Raw genomic sequence first — 11,163 nt, 5'->3', positions numbered from 1 at the left:
GTGCTTTCTTCCTCTTTTTGTATCTCACAACCTTTTGCTCTTTCTTCAGTGTGACTCCAGCCTAAACAGCCAGGACCTCCATCATAGACTCCATAGTGCTACCTCAAGCTGACTGGACCATCCCAGTGCCAGGTTTTTGGACTTTCATTGATAGGATCTCTGTTTTTAATTTGTTATTGCCAGCAGTACTCCTATTATTACACAGCCACTGCCAGGTATTGCTGGCCAATTGTGTCTGAACCTCCTCCTGTCAATAGGTGGTCTAATTACGATAGCAGGTGGTATAGCATTGTCCCAGCACACCCTGGTGCATCCATGTCAATATACTTTTTGAACAGAATCCACCACACAGTGCACAAATGGATTCTAATCAAAGCAATGGTTGATTTACTATAAGAAGACATTATAAAATGTTAGTCTAATCACATTGATGCAAGACAATATGTGCTAAATATATTAGCATGTGCCATCTTGCTTACCAGCCTGAGCATGGAAAAAAGTGAAATCTGACTGATGACAACTTCTGTGATGGCCCATGGATGTTTCAGTTCTGCCAACCATCCTGTTGGTTAATGTGCCAGAGAAATTCATGGTGTCAGTCCTTCAATAATCTGTATTTTTAATTAGAACATTCTCCACACTAGGGAATAGCTGGGAAAGGTTTATCCTACATGCTGCAAGCATAAGTTAGATAATGTAGATCTTTGATTTCTCTCCAAGTTTATTAAACAATTAATTGTCCTCCTCTTCCCCTGCTGTGACTTTCAGCCAAGGTGCCATGGCACCATATGATGTCTTGAGATCCTTTTAAAGGTGCCATGGGGTGTTGCACAATACTAGGTGTACAACCACCTATACATGATTCACAAGAGAAACACTAAGATTTCAAACAGAAATCCATAGTGTCAAAACTATTCTGACCTGTCGTGGGCTTTCTGAGTTCTTTGCAGCACAAGAATGTCTCTATTATTTTTCTGTAGTCAAGAAATGAGTGAAAGCTGGCATTTCTGGAGGGGCATCTGAAGTCTAACAAAGGGTTCCTCAGGTCTAATGCGGGATACCTTCAGTCTAAAGCCACTGCTATAAAGTATGTTTGTACCACACATAGCACAATGATGCCCTGATCTCTTCAAGGGATTCAGAGCACTATTGCAATACAAATCGTTATAATTATTATAATTATTAGGGTAGGTTATCTCCCCTATTTATTATTGTATAGATCAGATAAGACAACATTTACAATGGAAAACTCAGGCTTACCTTCCACAAGATCATTTGAAAAGCAAGATATGAATCAACATAGGAAAGGATGTAAAGAAGCAGCTTGCTGTTGTGTTAGCAGATTTGGTCTATCCATCCATAAATAACATACTGATCAGACTGGGAGTTTCAGAGTATGCACTCCCTTTTGCCCCTAGAGGAATAATAGCATATGGGGAACACTTGGATTTGGGAAACTTAGGGGCAGGACAAGTGACAAAGATATAGAGAGACTGGGATAGAATATAATGTTCAGACATGGGAAGATGCCAAAACTATTAAATAAAAGGCACGTGCAATTTTTCATTGAAATGTAAGCTGTAAAAGGGAGTGCTCAGCTGAACTAATTTCTTTCAAGGCTTAGTGCTTAAGAGGATGCATTTTACTTAAGTAAGATTTTCCAATGCCAATAGCAAAAAGTGACATCATTTCCAGATGTAGCTTTTACCAGATCATTCTTAAGTAATTAAGGGCTGTCAGATCTGAGAGGCCTAGTACCTGAAGCTGTAAAGAATACAATTGATTGCCAAACAGTACCAAACAGTAAAGATAAAATAGAAATAACATTCTTTCACCACAAGCTTTCTATTATGGGAGTGAGCTCTGATGCACAGATTAAAAATATTCATTTTCCCTTAAAATTGAAAAGTTAAAAGAGGACAAGTTCCCAGGACAAATTCCCAGGAACATCTTTTATGCGTTCTGAATTATTTGGCTCCTTCTGTTTTTATGTTTTGCCATTATTTCCAGTTGGGAAACACACACGCACACAAACACACATAATGCACTGTTCTAACCTAGTCTACTTAGTCAGAGGAGACAGACAGCTTGACTCCAGACCTGAACATCAACTGCTTGGATCCAGTTCTGCCCTGCTCAAAATAGTTTATAGTAAAGCATAAACTGAACCATCAAAAATAGGATCTCAATCCTTCGAAATGTCAGGAGATCAAGTTCACTGCACAGCAAGAGCTGAGTGTTCAGTCCAAGAGGCTGCATCATTGTCAAAGGCTCAAGATTATTTAGGTGAGTTGATTTACTAACATGGCAACTAACAAGATTTGTGCCCTAAGTTTGATTTATACTTTTGTTTCATCTTGTCAGACCAACTGTAAACAATATCTGCTTAGAACAACATTTTAAAAGGGCTGTTTTCAGTTTGCTCTGGTTGTTCAAAAATCCCCAGTTGCACTAGCCCAGCAGGAGAAAGGGGGTCTTATACATTAGGATTAAATTCTGTTTTTTTACTTGGCTGGTAAGAACAAAGATGGAGGTAGTGATAGATAAGAACTTGACTTGGCCTGGTCCATAAATGCTATTGAACTCCACAGCCCCCACAGGTCATGATCAGTGAGACAGAGATGCTGGATCTTGCCCCCTTCACAGGTGCTGACATTTAGGAACATCTTCTAAGAGTAAAATGCTGGCCTCATTGAAATCAAGGGCAAGATTTCCACGGACTTGTAGGGCTATTATTTCTCCCAAGGGGGAGTGTGTGTTGCTTAATTCTGTAGACACACCAGGACTGGCTTCTAAGTAGCCTGCTCTCCAAAGCTTTGTCTGCATCCACCCCAGAAAACAGGGTAGATCATGGAATTTCTGCTTCACTCCATTACTCCAAAACAAGTGTTCAAGGGTCTGGAAAAGGCAAAATATGGTCCCTAAATCATGCCTCTGTCTACCTGAATACAACCACATTTACAGCCAACACAAGAAAACAAAATCTTCAGTGCTACGAAACTGTTGTTTCTCACTTTCACGCCTTCATTTTTCGTGCTGCTGACCCCATCTGTAGCCCAGTGACAAATAATCATAGAATTCAATGAAAGAATATTTTTCCTGTCACATTATCTTTTTAAGTGATGTCTCTCAAGCTAATGGATAAATAAAGCAGAAACTCATTTTATAGTGAAATCAATGGATTTCCAGTAAATTTTGTAAGTCACAGTTGTTACAGGCAATGAACTTCAGGTAATGATCTACACGGAGCTTGCTAGTGGAACATCAGCCCTGTCTACAAACACAAAGCCAGTGTAACATGCTGTGATGTTGAATGTCACGCACTGTAATGTTGTAACATGAACTTCAACTCCCAGAAGCCACCAGGGAACTGGAAGAAGGAACTGCAACATGCATTACAACTCCCAGGAAAAAATCAGAGGTCAGGAGAAAGTGGAACGAGCAGTGCCACACGGCAGAGAGAGAGACACACACGCATGGCCAGAAGGAGCAGCGGAGCTAGGACTGCAAGCTGTAGCAGTGGGGCTCAGACATGGAGTCCAGGCAGATGTCACTTAAATGTTTTATGGGACCAGAGACTGGTTTGGAGTCCTCCAGAGTTGTGGGAGAGCTCAAGGTTCTCAGTAGGGACCTATCGAAATTGAGGCAGGTGCTGGCAGATTTTGCAGGCAGATGACAGGCTGGGCAGCCATTTTCGTGTGTGAGCATGGTGGGCCCCCCACATCTCTAGTTGGCCAAGGGACCCCGGAAGTCCTACCCCTTCCCACAAATTTCCAAATGGCCCCAAACCACCGCTTCCTAATAATGTGTCAATTAATGGCTTCCACAAGCTTAATCGCCCAATTAAGCCCCATGGAAGCCATTAACTGACACTTTGCTAAGAATTCTAAGCCCTTCATTAAGGTCTAAAATGAAATATCTTAATAAAATAAAGCAATGCACACCATTAATTGCAAATGATACCAACTACATACACTTTATTAACTAATGCCAACTGCATACACTTTATTAAATAATACTAAATGTATACATTTTATTAACAAATACCATCTAGACACTGAATTATACTCTAAACTGAAATAACCTATGAAAATAAAGGTATGCACAACATGAATTGTAACTAATAGCACCAATGTACACTTTAAAGGACAATATAAAAAGTTTACCAAAAACTGAATGCTAACCTTGAGACAGGCAGTTCATGCTGTGTATTAAATGCAAGTATGCTGCACCCAGCCACAGTCACTGCAGACATCCTCTGTCTCTGTGGGGTGAACACTTGTCCATACACTGAGATCGCACACTCGCCACCATCAAGTCTATTGGAATGGTGAGGCAGTGTCTTGCCAAGGCTTAAAGATGTGGAAACTCATCACAGAAAGAGTCCCAGAATACAGGCACAAGCACAGGCATCAGGTAGTCTTTGCTAAAGTTCATGTAAACAGCATATTCATTGTCATGCTCTTTGCCTCATCCCAGGATTGCTTTCAGTAGCCAGGGGTCAAAACTCAGCAAATACACCTAGTTGGAGTCCAAAATGCAAACAGCGCTAAGGAAGGGGGTAGCTGGTTGTCTGAACCATGGTGGCAATAATGGGTTGTACCTGTACTACTGGTTCCACTTCACTGTTATTGTCTGGAATAGGTTCCTTCTGCACTGGTTTTTGCAAGGACAGCTTGACAATTCTCAAGCATGGTCACTTGCTTCTTGCTCTGACCTTCAGCCTCTGCAGTAACCTTCCTCTTCATGTGTGCCTCAGACTCCACGTGCTGATCTATGCTGATTTTCCTGGATCCATCCAGAGTTACATTGCAGGAGGTACAGGAGAGTACCATCTATGTGCAAGGTCCCTGCAGGATACAGTCTTGTAGGGGTGTGCAAAATGAGCCATATTCAATTCAGATTTGGATTCAGCCTGAACTGGGGGACAGCGATTTGATTTGCTGATTTGGATCGCTGTCCCGATTTGATTCGGCTGAATCTGAAGTTTCGATGTTGATCAGGAGAATCAGTGATTCAGCCATAAACACAGCTTTAAATGTTTTTTCTATGTACCTCGAGGTACCAGGTGCTGCTCACAAATGCTGAGATGGTGGAGCAGATAGAGCATCCCACAGAAGTGCAGGGGGGTCCTGCATATGCTCAGCAGCAGACCTGGAAGTGGACTAGAAGTACTTCTGGTCCACTTCCGGGACCACCGCCAAGTACGCAGGGACCCTGCCTTCCACACCTCCCCAGCTCAGTGATCCATCCAACCCCCTGGCTCTATCCACCCCACCATCTCAGCATTCACAAGTCGCCTGGTACCTTGACATATGTAGAAAAAACACCTAAAGCTGTGTCTATATCCAAATCATCAAATCTCTCCGAATCTCTTTGATTCGATTCAGAGAGATTGAAGGGTCTCCTGATTTGATTCGGATTTGGAGATTCAGCCACCAAATTGGGCTGAATCTCCACCAAATCGAATCAGCAACTGAAGCTTCACACAGCCCTACTGTCATGCACAGTCCAGCGCTGAACCGTATTTGGCCATCTTAGAGGATTTCTTCTCAGCGGGCATGCTGAAGAAGAATCCTCCTCAGGCAGCAGCATGCTGGAGCAGCATGCCTGTGGGCACTTTAAAAGCTGGCATCAAAACCCTTCCACTTCCCTGGCTGGCCCCTGACTGGCTCCTGGACTGACCATATGTCAGTGGCTCAGCCTCCCATTTGCTCCCTCTTCATCCCTCTACATCCCATCTCTCCCTATCCCTCCCCACATGCTTCAGGATGCAAGGACTTCCCACCACTTTCTCTGTTTGCAGCTGTCCTTTTGGGATTTTTTTGTGCTCCACAATTTCATGTTTTTTCATGGTGCCTGCACTTTTTCAGAGACACCACCTGAAATCTTGGTGTTGTGAAAACTGCAAAATCACAATTTCAGTAGGTCCCTAATTCTCAAGTTATCACGGTGTCAGTGTTTTTTACCAATTACCTGTTCTCGGGTGATTTCACCACAGTGTCACTGTTTACTTTTGTTACCCAGATCCTACGTGTATGTATCTTAATGTTTATTTACCTGTGTCTGCCCCCCTCTCCTTAGCCCATTGTCTTGTGACCCTAATTCCCAGCATCCCCTATAGAAAAGTGGGAACTTTCCTTGCCAGCTACCTGTGCCAGTTCCTAGGGTTGTAGGATTTAGTACCCCAGTGTGAAATGTGAAGGGAAATTCTCTCTATCCCCAAATTAAGACAAAGGGACTTTTGTTTTTAGATTTTTTCCCAGAATACAGGGAATGCACAGGTGTTTCTTCTCAAGAAAATCACTTTATTGGAAAGCTAAATAAAAGTTTAACTAGTGTTCATATCAGGCAATGGGAATACAAAAATATGCAACTGGGAGCAAAGTTGGAGGCCAGACACCAGTATCTCTGGGCTCTTGCTGGTTGCTGAATTTCTGATTCCCCAGGTCCTTAGTTCCTCATCCTCCCCATTTCACAATTACAGATATACAGTCATTAATGACATGCATCAATCTACACTTTGGTTGGGTATATGATAATAGAAGGGGTTGGTCATGAAGACCCCCCTCCCCCACAGCTAAGTGAAGAATTTTTATAAGGTATTTCATCCAGATGTCCAGAGGTGATAGGATTATCGAGTTTTGTATCCACATTCATTGTTTAGTAGTGGTTTGTAATAGGCTATATGTTTCAAGGGATTTGTAGCAGCTTTCATGGGCTGCAGCCAGCTGCAGCCAGTAAGAAGCTGATTGCAGGCTTGCTAGGAGGACTAGCCCAGCTGCAGGCAGCAAAACCTGACTACAGGCTGCCTAGGGAATGGGACCAACTGAGACAGATAACTAGCTGGCATCCAGGCAGCAAAAAGGCTCCCAAGGAACAGAGGCAGGGGTAGTCAGGGCGAGACAGAATTGTGGGCTAGAAGCTGAGAGCTGGAAGTTGCAAGCTGGAAGTCAGAGGGCTGCAAATGAGGATGGAGCGTTGAGTCGGAGAGAGCCAGTGGGTCAACTCACAGAGGAGCCTGGATACTATGCCAAGAATGCCTCTCTCCCAGAGGACCACAAGTATAGCAGAGACTCTAAGTGAGCCCTTCCTGTGACTGAAAGCAACAGAGAGACAAGGGAGAAAGCAGACATGTGGCAGCAGAACAATGCCTGAGGACTCTCTTCAGGTCTGGGAGAAGACCCCATGTGCTACAATCCATTTGATTTACAGATTGGACTGTTTATGTTGACTCCTGCTGGGAGGGAGTTTGTCCCGGAGGAATAAAGACAGTGGTAAAAGACAGTGATCAAGCTTGAAAGACTGTGCTGAGTGAGCAAAACTCCGAACCTACTACACCACAGCTTGTCAACTGGGGGTACACGTACCCATGGAGGTACTTGGAAAGGTGCTGGGGTGTACGCATGAGCAGGTGGGGACACAGCACCACCACCCACCAACCCATACCGCCACCTCCCAGAAGTACAGCCGGGGCGGGGATGCGGAGCAAGGGCAGCGGCTCCCCTCTGCAGGCCAAACAGGCAGCGCCTGGCCAACCAGACAACAGGGAGTGGGGGAGAGCTCACATGCAGCCACCTCTGCCACCATCCACCACCCCACGCTGCCACCGTGTGCAAGCTCCCCCTCCTCACTCCACATCTAGCCACCGCCACCAGAAGGGGTACACTTCTTAAAAAAGGTTGAAAACCCATGAACTACACTCTCAACTAGGATCCTCTTCAGAGGTTATCAGTTAGGTTTCAACTCAACACTGGGTGTCGTTCCTTATGGTACATGTTTTCAATTACTTTGTTTCTATAGATAATATTTAATGGAGTCTTGTTTTTCAGCCCCCAAAAAAGGAGTTTGGCCTTCCAAATCTTCCTTTAGACAAGGTGAACTTAGAATTTTTATTATTTGAGTTATATATGTACAGCAACAACATGCAATTCCATTCTTTTTTCAGTGGAGGATTTCTAATTTCATGGTCATTTTGTGGTGGCCCCCACTCTCGGTGTTGATTGGCAGAGAGGCCCCACCTCTTAGTGCTAATTGGCCCTTGTGGGGAGGAGAGACAAGGGGGCAGCCACCATCTTGATTGCTGACTGCCCTTCATGTGGCCCTGTCCCTCAGTGCTGAGTAGTGGAGAGACTTTGACAGCTGGTGCCTTCCCCTCCCAGCAGTGAGGACTGCTGGTTCCCACTGGGGAGCCAGCATTTTATTTTTAAGCTTCCTTTTTGTGTTGATTTTGCAGATTTCATGGACGATCCCAGATGTCATAGTTTCTGTGAAATATGTGAAACCGCAAATGAAATAGGCCCCTACTTATGCCAATAACTCTAATGGGGTTCTTACACTATGCAGTTATCCATTTCATCATGTTTTAATATGTACCTGTTTAATGGGGACAGATACAGAAAATACAGCAGAAACAGAGCTCATCGAGTTGCTCGAAGGACCCATATTACAGAATCATGCACCACGATTCATGATAGGTCTGCTGCTGTATTGAACTAAGCAGACTGATCTCTTTTCCAGTCTTTGCAAGGCTGTGGCCAAAATAAGTGGCACTTTAGCAAAGAAAGAGTCTTTGTGAGATCTTCAAAAATATTACGGGGAAAATGCTCAGTTGGTGTAAATTGTTTTCATTCCAGTAACTTCAGTGAAGTTAGCACAGATTCTACAAGCTGATATCTGCCTCCAAATTTTCACTTGCCATTTTCTTCTGTCTTTCTGTGCTGACAAGTGGTGGGCTAGCAAGAAATATATATCCCTTATATGATTGGAATATTATGGATATTTATAATAAGTAAATGCTGTTCAGGTGATAGCTGTTCTGCCTACATTCATCTGTGTCATCAGGTACCATATTTTCTTTCATATGACATGCTCTGGAATAAAATATGCACTTTGCTTTTGAAAGGCAGAATGAAGAAAAAAAATCTTTCCTTGAGTAGCAGCAGTTAGCGACCTGAGCCTGCTCATTGTGTTCCCCCTGTGGATCATGTGCAGACTTGACACATTTGCTCAGTAAGTGGCAGAAACTGCTCCTACCATGTTTCCTCACATATAATGCATGCTTCAATTTCCAGCAGCAGTTCTCTTATCCTTTTTAGAAAAAAATGTACAAGTTGCATGCAAGAAAATGTGGTATATTGAAAAGATTTGGCCAATGAATGATTTAGATAATAGGCAGAATTTTTGGTCCTTGACAGTTTTTTGAAGCTACACTTTTTTTCAGAAAACAGTGAGCTTTGGGTAACTAAGGTTCATCAGGTAATTTAGGGCGCCTTGTGGTATGTTGATAAAATCCTTTGAGATGTTTCCTTTATTCATCATTATTCTCAAACCTGTACCCACACCACTGGTAGTCACTAAAAAGACTATGATGCTTTTTGGCATGAACTGGTGTGTCAGTTCTAGAGTCCCAGCCAGATTCCTAGTGTGGAGTTTACACCTAAATTCCCCAGCAATTCCGGTAGCATATGGGGTTCTTTATTTCTTGTCCAAATCATTGTGAAGTGATTTATATAGCTGCCATGTTTCATCATATAGGTCGCTTCATTTCAGTGGTAGACTCAGATGACTCCCGTATGAAGTTGGTAAGTGTTTGGAGTCCTTTGGGGGAAGAGCAGTTCTATAATTGAGGTTACTGTTAGTATTATATTATTTTAGTATTAAATATATCTACATTATTAGCTCTGTAACTAAGGTGACAATTATTTTAGTATTTATTGTATGTGTGGTCTCTATTCTGATAACTAGAAAATGGAAGTAGTCTCTAAAGATACTGTGAGTTTGATTTATGAATCCCAGACTGCTTTGTGTTGCCGATGTATTACAGATGAGTGCAACCCTCACAGACTTTTGCACAATTTGCACCCCAAGAGAGGAGTTGTCCAGATAGCTTTTGCAGTATTTTTCTATTAGCTTTTTGCTTTGTGAAAAGTGAATATTCACAGAATGCTTGCAAATTTGTGAAGGCTGACAAAACGGTGCCAAAATTACATCCCTGACCTCCACCTTAAGGGCTAGGGAAGATAATGACTATATACACTGTAGCCCATGATGGCTCAGGGGGCAGGCTAACTTACTACGTCAGCAGGAAATGTTTATCCTTTGCATGTAGGATCAGCTTTACCTCAAGCAGTTTGGCACAGAAGAGTTGATAAATTCACAGTGTGTATTCAAACACTGCTCTCAGAAAAATACTTCCACATTTATGCTGGAGATGTTCAGATGTGGCTAGTAGGAGCAGTGAAACTCTTCACAAAATAGAAAAGGGAAATGGGATTGGCATTAAAGAAAAATGATAGCCAAATGCGGGGGGGGGGGAATCATTCATGTTCTCTCAGCCATGTCATTTCCTCAGCCATACTCTTTTCACAACCAAAGAATCATCCTGTGCATAGACAACATGAGTACTGTTATAAGGACAAAGTCCATACAATGATGATGAATGATAAAAGGTCAGTACAGACCAAATAAGTAAGTTAGTATAATGCAGCTTAGTGCAACTTCAAAATATGTGAAGAGCAAAATTATACAGATCCATGAAGTACAAGGAGAATAAAAACACTATTTCATAGTGCCAAACTGAGAAAATTATCCAAAAAATTGAATGCCTGGCTCTAATCGATGCAATTGAGTGAGACAGTGAAGATAAAGCAAGTGCATAATGACTGTGGCTGGAGCACCACAATGTAATTGCAATGTCTTTTCTTTGCTGCAGCGTATCATTACACCACCTCTGCTTCTCTTAAACAAATGCATTCATTGGAGTGAAAGCATAAAATAAAGAAAATGAAAAGAAAAGAAAACTTTTCCCTTTCCTGCAAAGTCGGCATCCCAATATATGCTATCGTGTTACAGAGCTGCAGTCCTGAATCCACCATTTTAGCTGTGGCATTAGGCGCATTATTAGCATAATTTTGATATTTCCACCCCATGTCCCACCTTCCTAAAATACTCTTTTGATTGGCCAGAACCCATCTTTGCCATCCTCCTTAATCTACTCTACCTCACTGGCTGGATTAGTGCTCCAAGACCCTAACATGACCCAACTGATTGCAAGGGACCTGCCAGCCAGAGTCCTAGCCCCTTGTGTCCCTTTGACTACTGTAAACTATTGCAGAGGATGGCCCCTGAGTGCAAGTACCACACTTTGCACAGACATGCTCA

General features: G+C 42.7%; 1 long non-coding RNA gene across 1 annotated transcript in view; it reads left to right on the top strand.

The window, feature by feature from the left end:
• The window catches only part of LOC109301250, a 39,133-nt gene that overhangs the window by 7,543 nt on the left and 20,427 nt on the right, over nucleotides 1-11,163 (top strand). Inside the window, exons 2-4 of the long non-coding RNA XR_002098486.1 lie at nucleotides 50-132; nucleotides 2,011-2,286; nucleotides 8,910-9,012. This is a non-coding gene — a long non-coding RNA (uncharacterized LOC109301250). The remainder of the gene's footprint in view (nucleotides 1-49; nucleotides 133-2,010; nucleotides 2,287-8,909; nucleotides 9,013-11,163) is intronic.

Source organism: Gavialis gangeticus, unplaced genomic scaffold, assembly GCF_001723915.1.
Source record: "Gavialis gangeticus isolate Ggan-Ray unplaced genomic scaffold, GavGan_comp1, whole genome shotgun sequence".
NCBI classification, from domain to species: Eukaryota; Metazoa; Chordata; order Crocodylia; family Gavialidae; genus Gavialis; species Gavialis gangeticus.
This window is presented reverse-complemented; position numbering and strand designations above follow the sequence as displayed.